At 55.2% G+C, this 16,369-nt stretch overlaps 1 protein-coding gene across 1 annotated transcript in view; it reads right to left on the reverse strand.

Moving 5' to 3' along the window:
- Positions 1 to 16,369, reverse strand: part of HDAC7 (histone deacetylase 7) — an 89,661-nt gene that overhangs the window by 61,494 nt on the left and 11,798 nt on the right. The window lies entirely within an intron of this gene.

Below are 16,369 nucleotides of genomic sequence, written 5' to 3' on the forward strand. Positions count from 1 at the left end.
AAGGCTGGGGCTCTGCTGCGGCCGGGCGGCGGGGACGTGTGCAGAACCCGCTGCCGGTTGTGAAAGAAACGTGCTATTTTGATCGGCGGAGATGAATGCGCATCACCCCCACACGTTGTGCAACCCTCAGACTGCTGGCGAAGGAGACAAAGACGCTCAAGGCTGCCCGGGCTCGTCCGAGCTCCCCGGCAGCCGGCTCACGGCAAGCAGGGAGGCTTCCCGCAGCATCCCCGCACGGGCTCGGCCCCGATGCTCGGCGGGGAGGAGAGCCAGAAGAAGGTTTTGGTCTGCCTGGGAGGGGGAAAGAGGGTAGGCAACGGTGGCAGTTCCCCCGCAGAGCCTTTGCTGAGCAGCTGGATGGGCTTTTCTAGTTCCTACCCGTCACACCTGAGTCGTGCAGCAAGCCAGAGAGCTGGAAAATGCAAGGATAAGGCTGGGAACGTCCCCTGGGCTGAGGACAGCCTGCAAGCTGGGGGTGCGCTCCTGGCCCCCCAAAATGGCAGGAGCCGTGAGGATGGGCATACGCCCTGGGAAGAGCCGTGCGTGGGGGGCACGGGCAGCCCTATTCTCGGTAGCTCTCCTGGCCTCCGTCCTCCATCCAGGGGCATCTCAGAGACCCCCAGCCGCCACCTCCTGCCCACCGGAGCCCAGGACCCCCGCGCTCCCCTTCCCACGCCTGCTGCGTCTCTGCCCGCTGCAAGCGGGAACGTCTGGACCAGCAAGAGGCCACGTAGGTGGTGGCTGCGGCAGGTGAGGAGTGACTGCGGTTTCGATCAGACGAGAGCAATGCTCCCCGGAGGAGAGCGTCCTCTGACGCGCACTCAGCTCCCCGGCCCGCCCCGGTTTATGGAGCCGTGCTGGGAACCTGGGCTGCAGCCAGCTTCCTCCTGGCATGGGGCTGTCCTAACTGGAGCCCTGGGAACAGAAAGCTCCCTGGTATCTCCATGGTGGTGACCGGGCGAACGCCTGGCTGTTGCCAGCATCGGGAGGGATGTGTTCAAGCGTGGGGATCCTGCTGATCACAGGGAAGAACCTGGTAAAATTAGGGACACAGCAGCCAGCATTCCCCTCCCGGGCCGGATTGCATCCCCGTGGCTCTGTAATTACCTGAGCAAAACAAGGGCTGAGCGAGCATAAGAGGGGAGCGCACAGAGCTGCAGGTGGGACCCACAGCCTCGGGGACAGCCCAGCATCCTCTCCCCTGGCTTTGGGCTCATCTGTGTCCTCCTCCCGCCATCCACAAACTTTCCATCCCGAAAACATAGCTCCTTCCATCTGCCTGTCCTGCAGCCACAAAGCTCTGCCCTCATTAGGGTTGGTCCAGGGCTGTGCGTGGTCTGGACCTCCCAGGTCACCTGTGGGCCTCACAAAATATGAAAAAAAGAAGGTTTCTCCTCCTTTCCAGAGGAAAATGGTGTTGTGCTTGTTCAGATATATTTTGGCCTCCCTGGCCTGCAGCAGGAACTCACAGTCTGGCAGCAGGATGCTTTAGCCTCATTGTAAAATGCTGAAAATCACCATTTGCTCCCACTCAGTATCCGCTGATCTGCTGATGCTCCAGCACACAGCATCTGCTCCAAGCACGCCCTTATCTTCCACCTACGAACCAAGGCAGGGACATTACCCACCCCACCGGGGTGCGTGGCAGGGCGACAAAGCTGCCTCTGCTCCCCGCATCCGCACGAGCCCCGTCACGCCAGAGCGGGGCCACAGCTAACGCGGCACCCAAGGCAGCACGGCTCGGTACTGGTAGGTTTGATGCGATTGAAATGAGGCTCCATTTCCTCAGATCCTATCTAAAAACCTCCTGGCCTCCTGGCCTCCTCTAAAAACCTTCTGCTGGCCTCAACTCCAGCCTCGTGCCGGTGACACCGGAGAGCCCTGCGTGGCACTACCTGGCATCCCTCTGCAAGCGGCTTGACCGGAGCCAGCCCCAGCTGCAAATGCAGCGGGGAGCCTGCTTGGGGCACAAGCAGGGATTAAAGCATTCCTCCCAACCCCTACCTTTTCTCCACAAGACTTTCTCCTTTATTCCCCCCTCCCCACTTTTTTCTCTGCTGGGGATTGAATTTGGGATGCTTGGGAGGGTTTGAGGCCAACCTGTTGAGCCTGCCAGCGGCAGCGGGACTGGCTGACCCAGCAAGCAGGCGGGTGAGTTGCTGACTTGGGCACAAGAGCGCTTGATGCCTTTTTTTTTATTTGCTGATGTACGAGACGAGAGCAGCAACTCCCGCCCTGCATTGGGCAACGCACGGCCGGGCTGGGAAGGAGGTGCCGAGCAGAGCTTCGGGTCAATAGGCGGTGGGCGATCGATCACGTCTTGGGGCCGTGTCCTGGGCACTGAAGGGTTCGTGTTTCCTATCTCAGGGTCTCAGCTCTACAAGTGAAGGAAGCGGGGCCAGACCAGGGGCTGAGCAGGTCCTGGCCATGCTGGGCAAGCGTTAGCCCACCCCCAGCGCGGTTTTGGTCCCAGTTGCATCCTGCCTGGAAACGCCGGGCACAGCTGGAGCAGCTCGGCAGAGCTACTGCTCAGCATTTAAACTTCTTGACTTCCGTTCAGTCAATGTAAAACTATTCACATTTAAATGCAAAACGCTGGGAGCATGCAGACACTCTGCATACAGGAACTTGTATAATAAATAGGTTTTCTCTTCCACAGGCCTTGTCTTGCGTTGCTTCTGCATATGCCACGGTGCGTCTACCCTCTGTACGGATTCAACTGGGACTCGGGCTCCGAGGACCCTCGGAGACCTCACAGCACCCGTCCGACAGCCAAAGTGGCAGAAGCCCTCAGGGGGCTGCCACCAGCCCCCCCGTTTCCCCGCAAGCCTCGTCCTCCGCCTGTGTTTTCAACTGAACAATGACATTTGCTTGGCAGCCCAGAAGTCTGTTTTAAATAGACGCTCCTTGAATAAGACCTACAAAAATACCTTCACCGTCCTGCTGCTGAGCGTGAAACCACAGCACAGTAAAGAGGAACCATCGACTTTACAAAAAAAAAAATTTTAAAAAATAAAAAGTAATCGCACTTCTGCCTGTTTCACCCTCCCGTTGTTGTTAGCGCTGCCGTGCGTTTTGCAAAGCGAAGGGCGATTAGAGGGAAGGGGCGATGCTGGTGGGTGGGTTTGCTCCGGGTCTGCAGCCCCCGGGCGCAGCGCAGTCCCGCGGCCGCCTTCCCCTGCTGCTCTTGTGGGGCTTTCGTACAGCCCCGGGGAAGAGAAAAACATTTGCTTTAAAAACAGGAAAATGTGATTGTAAAACCACAACAATGGGCTGGGGAAGGAGCCGGAGCAGCTCTGAATTTAGCTTTCGAAACAGCCTTCGAGTTGACTAAATGTTTCTGTAGCAAACCCTGTCCGCGGCCCCGCGCCCTCTCCCGACTCCGGGAGCAAATGCAATAACTCGGTGGCTTCGTCGTTGCCCTTATAGCCGGGTGCCAAATCCGCACCTCTAATTTCAAGCCTCTCCGATGGGATTTGCAGGCACAGAGACAACCTGGTGGGTTCCTCACTGCACGTTCCCTGTGAAGCGAGGCACAGCCCAGCTTGTACGGGAGTTTCTCTAGACCTCTGCCTTTTTAATATATCCTTAAAAGCAACTCCAGCGTGGCAATCACATGCAAGCCCATCGCACGTGTGCATCGACCGCTACCTGCTCTTCCTTGCCTTTTTCATTGGAGAAGCTCAGGCCAAGCAGTTTCACAGAAAGGGGCCGTATAAGTTTACAGCAGTTTGCAAATGTCACCACCTGAGTGACTGGAAATTGTTTATTTCCCTTTAAAATGCCCAGAGGGTTTGTATCCAGATAAAGAAATAATAGCCGGCAAAATTGTGTTTTCCTAAACACCAGGAGAATGAACAAAAGCCTCTGGCACGCTCTAGGCACTGCTCGGAGCTGCTGGGCACGTTGGCATCGGAGGCTGTAACCCCCCCGTTACGGCACGACCTCCTCGGCCACCGGTCCAGAGTCCCCCCTGGGTGCCCGGTGCCAGCCTGTCCTGCACCGACAGCACAAAACCGGCTGCTCTTCTACCCTCAGGGTGGGTTTGGGGACCGCTCGAGCATCCTGCGCTCTAAAGGTTAAAGCATGGGCTTGCTCGGGGGTTAAAGCCAGCTGGGAAGGGTTCGGGGTCCCACCGCTGCGGGTCCTGCCCTTCCCACCTCCCCTGGCCCCTACAAAAGGCTGGGGCCAGAGGGTTCCCCGGCAGAGAGGGGGTTTGGGTGGCTCGCTGGGCTCTGCGGGTGCCTTTTCCTCTCCAAATCTTTCAGGCATATAAAGCAGAGCTTTGACTATCAGGGCACAAAAAAAAAAAAAAAAAAAAAAAGACAGTTGCACCTCATCTTAAAGCTCTTCAGAGCCTTAAGCCTGGGCACAGGTTTGTTGCTTACCTTGGCAGCGACTGCTAAAAGAGAAATGGCAGTTTCTTAACCTGACCCAGGCGGTTGTGATTTTCTCAGCAAGCCAGTTAGAAAAAGGAAATACTGATCTGAAGCTAGCAGCTTGCCATAGGTTGGCTGATAGAAAACATGACCAAAGTGACCTCGGAGGGCAATTTTCCATGGGCATCGTATCAGTCACACAAGTGAAAAACCACACGTGAAATCCCTGGGCAGAGCAGGTACGGTTCATCTCCAAAATAGCCCAGATGACTCATGCCCTAGAAAAGCTGTTCCCCTCTCTTGACTTCAAAGCGATACTCAGGTGAAGACATCTAAAGGTAGGCGAGATGAATTCACGCCTTCAGGAAAGTCCCACTGTCAAATCTGCGGGCTGGGCTCCTCCAAAGCCTCTGAAGGCACAAGGATGGACCCCGGCTCCGGCGCCTGCCCTTGAGGAAGGGTGGTAAAACGTCACAGCAGGTCAGTAAAGATTCAGAGTCCTTATGTCCTGCCGTGTAATGAGAGGCTGACGAGCGCCGTGTGCGTCCAGGGGAAGGTTATGGGATGAACGAGCTGCCATCCGAGGTATTTGCAAGAGGCAATGTTCCTCAGTGCAGAAGGATCCTTCTTGTCCAACAGCAGAGCAAGATCCAAATGGAGATAGACAGATTTCCATGAGAAATAAGGAGCATTTAAGGGATGTTATAATCCATCCGGGGCAAGGTACTTTCTCCATCAATTCAACAGCTTGAATCAATACCTGCTCTCTTATTAAGAAGAATGCGGAGCTCACCCAAGCGCTCCAGTCCTGGGATAGGAAACACTGTGAGGTTGGATTGGGCTAGAGAGGGAAGACCAATATGTTTTAAAGCTTCGTGACAGCAACCGCGCTGTCCCCTTCCTAGAGAGGGTCTACCTGAACGGCCAGAGGGCCGTTTCCAGACTTAGCAAAGCAGCCGTGCCACCAGACTAGGCGGGTCTGCAGGGGAAGGTGGATTCCTGCCTTTCAAAAAGCCTCAGAAAACACATCAGGAATGACCGTGCTAGTAAATCTTTCCACCCAGCAAGCTATGACCTCAGCTCCCAGCCTGCCTGCAGAGGCTGGAGGCAACGCTCAGCTCCTGCTGGTGCCGATTCACCAGCAAACGCGTCAGCAGCGCAAACGGGCGACGTGGAACAGATTGTATCATGCTCGGAGCTTGCTGAGAGAGACACACCGAGAAAGCCAGGAGCTGGACACCCTGATGGTCAAGGAGGCGGGTGGGAAGAGGATGTGCCAGCTGCTGCCAGCAGCTACTGAGAGCATAAGCAGCAAAGATCCTACTATGGCCAGAAGAGTTGTCATAGGATAATTGAAGTTGGAAGGGACTTCTGGAGGTCTCCAGTTCAACCTCCTGCTTGAAACACGGACAGCTATGAGGTCAGAGTAGGTTGCCTGGGGCTTTGGTCTTCAAAGGCTCAAGGATGGAGCCTGCACAGCCTATTCCAATGCTTGACTGTCCTCATAGGGAAGAAGTTCCTCCTCGTATCCAGCCAGAACCTCTCTTATTTCTATTCATGCTCATTGCTCCTCCTACCATGGTGAAGAGCCTGGCTGCAGCCGCACCGCACGGGTACCCAGAGCATCACCGCTACGCCTGACACCAGGTCACTCCCTGTAGCATAACCCAATCTGAGGATCTGAAAGCATCTTCCAAAAGCAGGTCAGGCTCCTCGCCTGCAGGACCCAAGGCAGACACAGTGCCACCAAGTGGACGCAGACACACGTACAGACGCCCTTGGAACTTGCTCGGAAACATCCAGAGCTCACGGTCCTTGGCAGAGAACGCGAAGAGAAGTGCCTGATCCAAGATTAATTCAGCAAGGCAAATAAACCCACCACCTCCTGACAGCCTGGGTACCCCAGGAGTTGCTTTCACCCAACCAGTCCACCTTCGGAAGTCAGTTTGGGCACCAGCTCTCCTCCTCTTCTCCCCCCGGTCCCACAAGGTCTGACAGCAAAACTTTTGTCAATGCCTCAGCACCTCCAAAAGCCGCAGAGGAGCCCCAACTGACCTCTGACAACTGCAGAACGAGCACATTCGGAGAGCTAAAGATGACAACCAAGGAGAAAATATAGTGAGTTGTGAGGATGGAGGTGTCTAAAACACCTGGGCAAGGATGTGCCCAAAGGCTGCTGAGCAACCACATCCTACCCACAGCCAGGCCAGTCCTGGTGGCTTCTGCTTTTAACTCACCCAGATGTTCCTTGTGAGGGAGACTGTTAAGAACAGCTCAGGCTGGCCAACGCAGCACTGCCAGCGAGCCTCCTGGCATCACGGGCTCCCTGGGGCCACCACGAGCGGGGCCGAGGTGGCAGCCCTGCCAGCAGCCTCGCTGCAGAAGTGGCCAGACCTCCAAGCGAAGGGCAGTTTTGCTCTCAGGCTGAGGTCATGTTTCCATTTTGTGCTTGGCAGCACTGCTGGCAGCCTTTCCATGGCCTCCCAGCCCTCTGGATGCCACGGCAGACAGGCCAGGTCTGCCGGGGACTCCCCGGCCGGCTTGCAGACTGCTCCAGGCTGCCTCCTCGGCTCGGCTCCCGCTTCTCCCAGGAGATGCCCATGTCACTGCCATCCCAAAGGAGACCTTCTCCACTGTGACGCTGCTCCAAGCGGCTTCCAGCAGTAGTAGACAGGGGGTGCAAAGTACAAAACTTGTGAGTGTGGGGACATCCCTTACGGCTTGGGTTTCCTCTGGAGCCGGGGCACGGGCCAGCTGTGGTAGGAGCAGGGAGGATTTGTGGGTGCAGCTACACAAAGTGCTCTGCAGGTGCCAGTGAAACCCCTCTGTGATGGGGTAGGATGGAGCAAGATGCCAGCAGAGCAAAGGGGAGCGAGCCGGGATGTCTAGATCGCAACCCAGCGCTGCTCACACAACAGAGCGCAGAAATCCCGAGAAAGCGAGGGGACAACCCAAGACGCGCGAGTGCCCCGGCCAGGGGGCTGGCAGGGAGGGTGGCCCGGAGACGGCCGAGGCTGCTCTGCAGCAGCTGGCAGGGACCCAAGCCTGCCTCTGGCCAGCTCCCTTCCTCTCGGAGAGTTTCCGGGACAGACTTTAACACTTTGCTGGCTAAGCCGTGGCTGTGGTTGCAGTCGATGGCATCTTTGAAACGGAGCTAATAACTCTGATGATGGGTTTTTAATCTTAAAAGGCAGGTAAAAAAAAGTTGGAGGAAGGAGGCTCTGGGAGAGGCATCACAGCCAGATGCCTATGAATTTTTCTTGGGCCAGACATCAGCCGGATCCCACCAAAAAGCTCCTCCTTGTTCACACCAGCCTCTTCAAGGGCCACCTTCCCTTACAGGACAAACCACCGAGGTCTCAGCCCAGCTTGGAGTTACTTGCCCTGGGAGCAGCTCCTGGCTGCGGCCCCGCGCTGCCTACTCACCCTTCCCACCGCTGCTCCCCGTGCCCCGAGCCCTTCGTAACGTCTTCAGCTTTGACTCAGGGTCCGTTTCCTCTCCACCTCCTCTCGCCGAGAGCTGAAGGTTTCTTTTCCTCTCCTACAGAGCTATCCCAAAAGCAAGGAGCAGAAAACCCTGCCCGTGCACGCTCCCGTTTCCACCGCACACCCCTGTAGCTGCCCGGATTTTCTCTTCCGACCGTCTCTACTGCAGTCGCCCGCAATGGATATGAACGATTCCAATAGAGCTATTTTTAAAAACCAATGCTTGTACAATAAGCAGTCTAGTTTGAGGTTTCATTGAGCAACGTTTCAGCACGTTGTGGTCCCGGTTACATGGGTGCTGCCCTCGTGTGAGCTTTGAACGCGACACTCGACAATTTTTAAGGCTTCCTTTTAACAATTGTAACCTCGCCATCCCCATGACTGTGCGATTACTCATCCTTCAGATTCAAAGTAATCAGTTGGAAATCATTGTGTTTGGGGTGAAAAAAAAAAAATCCCCCCCCCCCCATCCTCCTAATAATGAGACGCGGCTCATTCTCTGCCGTTGCTACAGGGGTTTGGCTCTGCCTGCGATTGCAGGGCAAGGAGCCGGGTCCGCCGGCATTTTCTGAACAGTGAGAACAATTTATCCAAAACCATCATATCCCTATTTCCCAGGAGACACAGAGAAAGACCGGGTGAAGGTGGGCTGACATTGCCCCAGCAGAAGAGCTTTTATTTGGCAAGTCCGCACTTTTTCAGGTTTCTCTTTGCCCAGTGTCAGCTCAAGGCTCTAAGCTCATGCTCAGCCCTAGAAGGCCTTTCTCTGACACATGGGATATCAGCCCATCAAGAAACAGTAAAAGCCTTTTACCCTTTTTATCCTACCAGTAGGGATCTTTCAGGTTTTCAATACAGAGCTCACCAACACCCATGGTAAGAACGATCCCATCCATGTGGTGTGAGCTTTAACCGCTGGGCTTCCTCGCTTTACTTCTGTAAGTAAAGTGGTTTAAACGTCATTAAGCACAACAGCCTAGCCACTGTGCGTGGCTGTGCCCTCAACAGCCCTGCGAATGAACCCTCTTCAGCACGCGGAAGAGGTAAATTCTGCTTCTTTTAGGTATTTTCAGCCATTAGTTGAAGGCATTTGCAGTTTTCCTCCCTGAGAAGGCAGCAGCTCGGCCGTGGCTGCCGTGCTCTCTCCTGCCGCGTGAAGCCTTCCCGGCCACTTCTCCTCAACTCCCTGTTTGCATTTTCACAGTCCCATCCCTGGAGTTTTCACTTTTTCCTCATTTTTCTCATCTCGGGCTGTCACTTACTGGCCACTCGCCTGGTGGCATTGCCTCGATTCCCCACCAGAGCCCGAGACCTGGCTGGTTCTCTCCTCTCCCCACTCAGAGTTTTACTGCCTGAATCAAGACAACCCCCCCAGGGTTTTTTTTCCACGAGGTCTCATCTCTGGTCCCCGTTACAGTCTGGCCATGAACTGCAGAGTCCACAAGGCCTCCAGAATCGCCCATCAGACTCAGCCCCATCAGACAAATGCCACAAAAGAGCCTCTTTTTTTGAGTTCTTACCCAAAATTGATATCCTCCAAAGGTTTCAGTCCTTCTAGGACTAGGCTGTTACCCAAGGGCTTGCACCAGCATCTGATAACTCAAGTGCAGCCTGTTGAAAAAAGCTTATGACCTCTGATACGAAAGGGTTTTTAAGCAGCTATCTTTCGCTCATTTTGTCCCTGCAGCTTTCCTTGAAGCCTTCAGTTACCCTGGGGCATCCTCAGTGGCCTGGTGCACTTCAGCCCCTGCCTTGCAAGCATCTCTAGCTGCTTTGCTCACTCAGTTCCTTCCCTCTCTCCTCCAAAGCAGCATTCGGCCTCGCTGCCGTAGGCGGGGAACAAAGACAACCCCGAACCAGAGCTCAAAACTGATGAAGTTTTAATACAAGAGGAAAGCAACAGAGGAAAGAGTGGGTGAAAGAGGAGAGGGTCTGCTGCATCTCTCCTCCGCTCCTTGCTAACTGACTCTAATTGACCCTAATTTGCAGTAATTGCTGACCACAATCAGGTGGTGCCTTCTCCAGCTGTAGAGAACAGCCCTAAAGGTGCTTTCTGGGCCTGGAAGTGGTTGTAGGAAGCCTGGGATTGAAAACCCTCCTGCTGCACGAGGTCTACAAAGTTCCTCCACGTTCTTTCCCACTTCTCAACAACATCCCATCATGTGACGGGCTCAGTTTTCCTTAGTGCTGTGTCCTCTCCCTCTCCTTTCTTTCTCACTATCCTCCTCAAAGCCAGGATGCAGGGTGCTTGAAACACACTTGCTGTGCTGCCAAGGTCAACCATCCAAAACTCACATCAGATGCCTGCAGATCATGAGATTTAGCTTTAAGGGTCCTGATACCTTCAAAGTGACAGCTCTTGCAATTTGCATCCTGGTTTGTGAAACACCTAGGGCACCCTGAGCATGTGCTCAGCTTTCTCTACAGCCCAGAGAACCAAAACCAGTTGGTTTTAGCTGGAAATTCCCAGGCTGGAGTGTGGGAGCGTTACACCAGTTTCAGCACTTTTGAGGTAGGACAAAACTCAACCGGTTCTTCCATCACAGCTTCCCTCCTCCTAACTGCGGTGTCATGACCTGCACGTTTCTATCGTGATGCAATTTCCCAACCTATTCACAGAAAGAGAGCAAGGAAGTACCAGGGGGTGGCGAGAAAAGAGAGAAGAGCCGTAATACCTGCCTTGGCATGAAGAAAGTGGAGAGATGCTCCCCATGTCCTGGCTCCAGTCACTTGGTCCAGGCCAGGGCTCTGCAAGGTGAATACTGGTGTATGGAGAATGAGTCATTCACGCAATGTAAGCAAATGCTGCAGCTATTGTCTGTAGTCGTGGTTTAGCACCCCAAAGCCAGGGTCTCGGGTTAGCTCGTGTCCAATAAAGCCATCCCTGCTGTGGGTCACACAGCAACGTGGCGTCCACGGCGCGGTGCACACGGGAGGGTCTCGAGGAGCAGCAATGAGAACTTCACGCTTTGAAGGTAAAAACCTGTCACTGAGCATCTAGCCTGGAAGTTGGAGAGCTCTGGTGTCCCGCGAGGTAAGAAGAGCCTTTTACCATGCTAAGCCTAACACGATGCCTGCCTTTCTTCCCTGAAAGAGGGGAGCTACCCCCACCTGCTAGAAGATTTTCATGTGCTGTATGGTGAGCAACCGATGCTGAACATGAGCAAGAACTACCTGCCCTGTCGGCCATTCCCTTCCTGGCTGATGTCCACCAGGAGATCCTCTGTATTAAGCCCTTTACTACGGCCCATCCGTCAGAGCATCTCTCTGCTACTTAAAATACAAGAGGCTCTACCAGCTGAGGGGCTGGAGATGCTGACCTAGGGCTATCCAGGCACAAGCAGTCGGGAAGAACACAGTACGCACCCCACAAAAAGGGGTCAACCGGACTAAAAATCCCTGACTCCTGCGTGCTCTTGGGCAGGGCAGGGTCTGGGTCACAAAGCGCCAGAGCTACGAACGCAGCACGCACCGCCTGTATTTCCTGATAAACGCTACCCCGGCTCTTGAGCAGGCTGGCAGCTCGCTTGGCAGTAAACAAGATGCAAACGCACGCTTTAACAACCGATCGGAGCCTCCTCTTCTCCGTGCCTCGCCATTCACTCCCCTCCACCTCCACGTCTCCTCGTCCTCCCGAGCGGCTCAGGCCAGGGAACGCCTAAAACCACCCATGCAGCGATGGTGGCAATCACAGCGACACGACAGAGATGTTCAGCAAAGAGCGGAGGAGAAAGCAAGCCCAAAGACACATTTAAACACAAAAGACGGGTTGGACGAGAGTAGCCCGGAGAGGATGAGAGTACCTTTGTTGTCAGTGCTCATCTGCCCGGTCAGAGCTGCCTGCTGCCCTTTAGGTTTCCGTCTCTCTTTTGCCCCAGTGCATGTGACAGTCCCCAGGCAGAGCAGCTCTTTAGTGTGGTCTGCACCGTGTGTGGCGAGGAGCCCGAGTCCTGCTCTCTAGCTTTCTTCTCAGTGCAGTTTCCATGCTCGGTTTCAGAATGACGACCTCTGATTCTGCGCTGCCTCGGGCAGCAGCTCACTCTCTCGCACAAGTGGGTTTATCTCGCATCCTTTCATTTTACTCTCACACCCAGCTGGGGGCCAACCGGTTTCAAAATAAAATGAAGCTGCCAGAAGCTCTTGGGACTCTACCAACCTTTTGCAAACACTTTGAGCCATCGCAGAAAATGGCTTGTTTCCATGAATGCTGCCACTGGCATAATTGGTCACCCGGGGATTCCCGGACAATGAATATCCCAGGACCAGATGCAACAAGATGCCCAGTTTTATATCTGGGGAGACTAAAATTGGAGCAGCTTCGGAGCCACCCACACTCACCCAGGAAGGGAAAAATCCCTCCCTTTGAGAATTTACAACCTAAAGCTCAGATTTCCAAATGGCAGCAGACACCCACGCGAACGAAGGGCCGGTCCCAATTAACGAGGCAGACGAAAAGAGGAAGGAGACGCTGTCCCCCCGTTCTGCAAGCAGGGCAAGCCCATGCCCGGCCGGGGAACGGGCTTGCTCAAGGGCACCGGGGGAGCCTGTAACAAAAGCAGGAATTGCCCCAACTCTCCGTTCAGCGTCTCAGAGCACCGGTATCGTCCTCCCTGTGCTGGGCAGCCGGTCCCTCCAGTGCAGTATTTACTCTGAGCCGGCTGCTTCCGCAGTCATCCCCGCCGGGCTGCGGCTCTGCCCTTGCAGCGGTTGAGAGCAGATGGAGGAGCCTGGTCCTCCACTGAGCGAATGAAGCTTTTTACATGGGCGGCTGTCGACAGGAGGGCCTGGAGGTATCGCTGCTGCCGTAGCAGCCAGACAGCCCGTGGCAGGACTCCAAGAGGGAGGCCAAGAACAAGAGAGTTCACAAACTATCGTCATTCGAAATAGCTGGAGGCAGAGAACCTGGACCGGTTCTTCTGCTGGGAAGGACACCGTGGCTCAGACAATGCAGCAGTGTCTTTCCCCCCCCACGCTGGTGGAAATTAGTTTTCTCCCTGTAATTGGCCTTCTGTTCACAAATCGCTAATGTGCGCTTTTAGTCTAAATAACTCTTATTTTAGGTTAAAGGCAAATGGCAAATCAGGAGAGAGCCCGAGTGAAGTTTCCGTGAGGCAGAAGACTTCTGTCTGTCTCCCCTGCCATGAAATTAATTGACTCCCACTGAGTGATAGCTCTTACCTAGGAAGGACCACGGGCCTGCAAGTGGTCCCCAGGGCCATTAAGTCCAGGGCCAACGTCTACGTGAACTAACTAACATGGTGCAAAATTGTCCACAGCGGTCCACATCCTGCGTCTCCACTCCTGGAGTATTCCCCACTGCTGTACTTATTGCTCGAGATCAAAAGCCACCAACTATAACTTGGTACACGAAGAGGGCAGGAGAAATTGAGGGCGCACACGGTAACGTAGCCTCTAGTATTTTGAGGGGGGATACGACCAGCAAGGAAAAGTGGGCAGTCCCCTGGGTAAAGCTCAGGAAGACCCAAATCCAACACTGCCTCCAAGAGAACTCGGGGATTCGCTCTCCTGAGTCAGCCAGCCTGAGCCAAAGGATTTTCCTTCCCTTTACATCATCAAGGTATCAGGCACGCAAGAGGCAGATAAAAGAGGAGATGTTCCTCAACAGAAAAAGTGTATAAGAAATAGAGGGTCAAATTATCTTCTTATGCAATACCCCTGCAACTTATAAAATCTAAAGCTGTAGGACATAAATCAGCCACTAACTGCCTGGGCTTAAAGAGAAACTTCCTCTCGTAGCAACCTCTTGCGTAAGCGCCTTTTAACGGGAGCTTCTGAAATCTCTGTTAGAGAGAGGTTGGCTGGACTGTTGGGCTGAGTCTTCGTGATTCTTGCCGCGCCCTTTTGCCCTGATCCATCTTATTTTCTCTTCCTCAAGCTGCTGAGCATCGGGGAGGAGGTGCAGAGGCGGCGGCTCGCTGCTTTGTGCTGGGGCTACCGCCACGCGCAGCTCAGCTCCAGCTGAGGGTGGTCCCACCACCATCACGTCCCCATTTTCTAAGCCGCGCTCTAAGCACCAGGCACTTTAGCGCCTTCCCCTTCCCTAGCTCCGACTCAGGTCCTGGAAAATTTTGTAAAGGATTAGCGAGCGCTGTTGACTCTTTTTCACGTGCAATCTGTGCCTGCCGGCCCCTTTATTGGTGCTGTCCCCGAGAAAGGCTGGAAAAAGGCTCTCAGGTCAGGCACTTGCTTACCCTGGGGATGCAAGCGGGAAACCGCAGGGGGACGCCGCTCGGAAACGCACAGCAGCGTTACCGAGATCACGCTGCAGCTGCCACCGCTCCGCCGTCCACGGAGAGCCGAGCGGTGCCGCGGGGCTGGGTCCCCCCCGGCTGTCGTGAGCGTTTGCTATAAAAACCCCCGTGAGCCCGAGCAGGGGGTCCTGGTGGGAGACGTGTTCCCAGCACAGACACCGAACGAGGAGCAGCAGCTCGCGCCGCTCCCTGAGGCTGTTGGGCGTCCTCCGGAGCCGGCCGCGATGACACGTGCCCACCTGGCCGCTGAACACCAGCTCCAGGTCCAGAGCCGGCCAGCAAAGTGCCCATCCTGGCGGAGGCTGTTCCTGCTTTGCTTCCCGTCCTCCACGGCTTCCCCCAGCCCATCGGCGGGCTGCACTGATTTCCACCAGCCATTGCTGCCTGAAACTTGTTTTATTTATATTTTAACCCTTGCCTTACTCCCCCTCCCACTGAATAAACCAGAAACAAAGAGAAATCACGGCTGGTGGCAGCCACCAGCCTTTGTGGCACCACGTTATGCCGCAAAACCCCCGAAGGGGCAGGGAAAGCCGGTGCTTTCGTTGCCCCTCTGCCTGCCGCTCCCCCCGTGCCATGGGATACACGAGAGCTTGGCGCCGGGGCTGGTGGTAACACGCTGTTTGTTTGGTGACTGTTCTGCTACGGTTATTTTTAGCCGGTGACGCCTGGGGTATTTCGCTTCAGGATGTCCGGTCTGAGCCTCTTTCTGGGAATCCCATGTTCTCTAATTGTAAACAGCCCCATTCAGTTGCTTGCAAGTGCGAGAGGCCCCGACTTATGCGGCGGGGCTGTCAGGTGTGAGTCAAACAGGAAGCCGCCGCTGCGCAGGCAAGCGAGGTATTAGCCATGAAAAAATGCCCTCGATTAACTCGTGGGTCCTGGCCCCGCAGCCCACCTCCGGCCAAGCCGATTTACCCGGCCGGCGCGAGGCTGGGGCGTTCGGGATGCTGCCCGTGGGATGTTGCCGTGCTGGGTTTTGGCTCTGCGTCTCCTCCACGTCAAGGTTTATTTGGAGGCTTGGTGTTGCCTGTGCCACCCACCCCCCGAAAAACGAGGTTTGGGTAATTTTGAGGCCCCAGCTGCTGGTTTTGAAAATGTTGGCACTGTGGGAAAAGGGCTCCGGAGCGTTGGAAACCTCCTCGTGCGCGGATGTGTCGCTTCAGGGACACGAAGGCATTGGGGTCTGGATGGTGCCGGGAGTCTCTGGGTGCCTGGGATGGGACTCGGGAGGTGTCGGGGCAGAGGAGCGGAAAGGCTGGAGCCAGGGGTGGTTTCAGTCCCGTCCCCCTCCCCGCGGGTCTGAGACAAGGCACTCCATCGACCTGACCTCAGAAACCCTGCAACCGAGCGATTCGGTGTTTCGCTAAAAGCAGCAGCAGCGTGCTGCTGCCCCTGTGCTCTGTCACCAGCCTGGGTGATTCAAACACGTCTCCCGCGTGTCTCCATGCCAGGGCAGAGGCTGCAGCTAAGTCTCCATCACCCTCGGAGAAGCTGGTACGAGGCAGAGGGCGAGACGGGGTCTGGGTGACCAAGACGAGCCTGTAAACCCGTGAAAGCACGCGCTGGTGCCTTGATGAATGTCAAGAGACAGTGGAAAGGCAAGGCGCATAAAGGCGGTGTCCCACGTCTTTCCGTTCAGGCATCACCGGATGATGCACATCAACAGAGGTCCCACAAGCGGCACCGAAAAGGTACCGTTTCTGTTCCCGGCGGCGCTGGCCAGCCCCCCCCCGCCGCGCGGTGCCGGCAGGCTCCGAGCAGCCGGGTTGGACACGCGGGTCCAAAACAGCAGTACTGACACTGTGTCACTCCCACTCTCCTCCCTTTACAGCTGCTATAAAGGTCCCAAATGTTAGCAATATAACGGCGGTCGCAAGCCTGCTGTTTATGCCATTAGCAGTTTATCCCTATTTTCCGCCCCCTTGCATTTGGGAGCCCAAGAAAACCTTGCAACAGTAGTTTTCTTCATACAACCAGACTTTACCAGTGCTTGTTCAGCTAAAAGAACCTCGGATTCCTCCAGCACTTCCAGACCACTGACTTTGCTACCTGCAAAGCCCCCTGCACGTGGGAGCCCAGCTGCCTGGGGAACAGGGACAGTGACATCCTCGGGGACAGCAAAATCCTCACTCGTGCTTCTCTAAAAATCCAAGAATTACGGAGCTTAAGTTATGTGACCTCCACATCAGAAGCAATTTTTTTGCACGTGGTAGAAAAGTTGGGGTGACG

Source organism: Mycteria americana, chromosome 26, assembly GCF_035582795.1.
Source record: "Mycteria americana isolate JAX WOST 10 ecotype Jacksonville Zoo and Gardens chromosome 26, USCA_MyAme_1.0, whole genome shotgun sequence".
Classification (NCBI taxonomy): Eukaryota; Metazoa; Chordata; class Aves; order Ciconiiformes; family Ciconiidae; genus Mycteria; species Mycteria americana.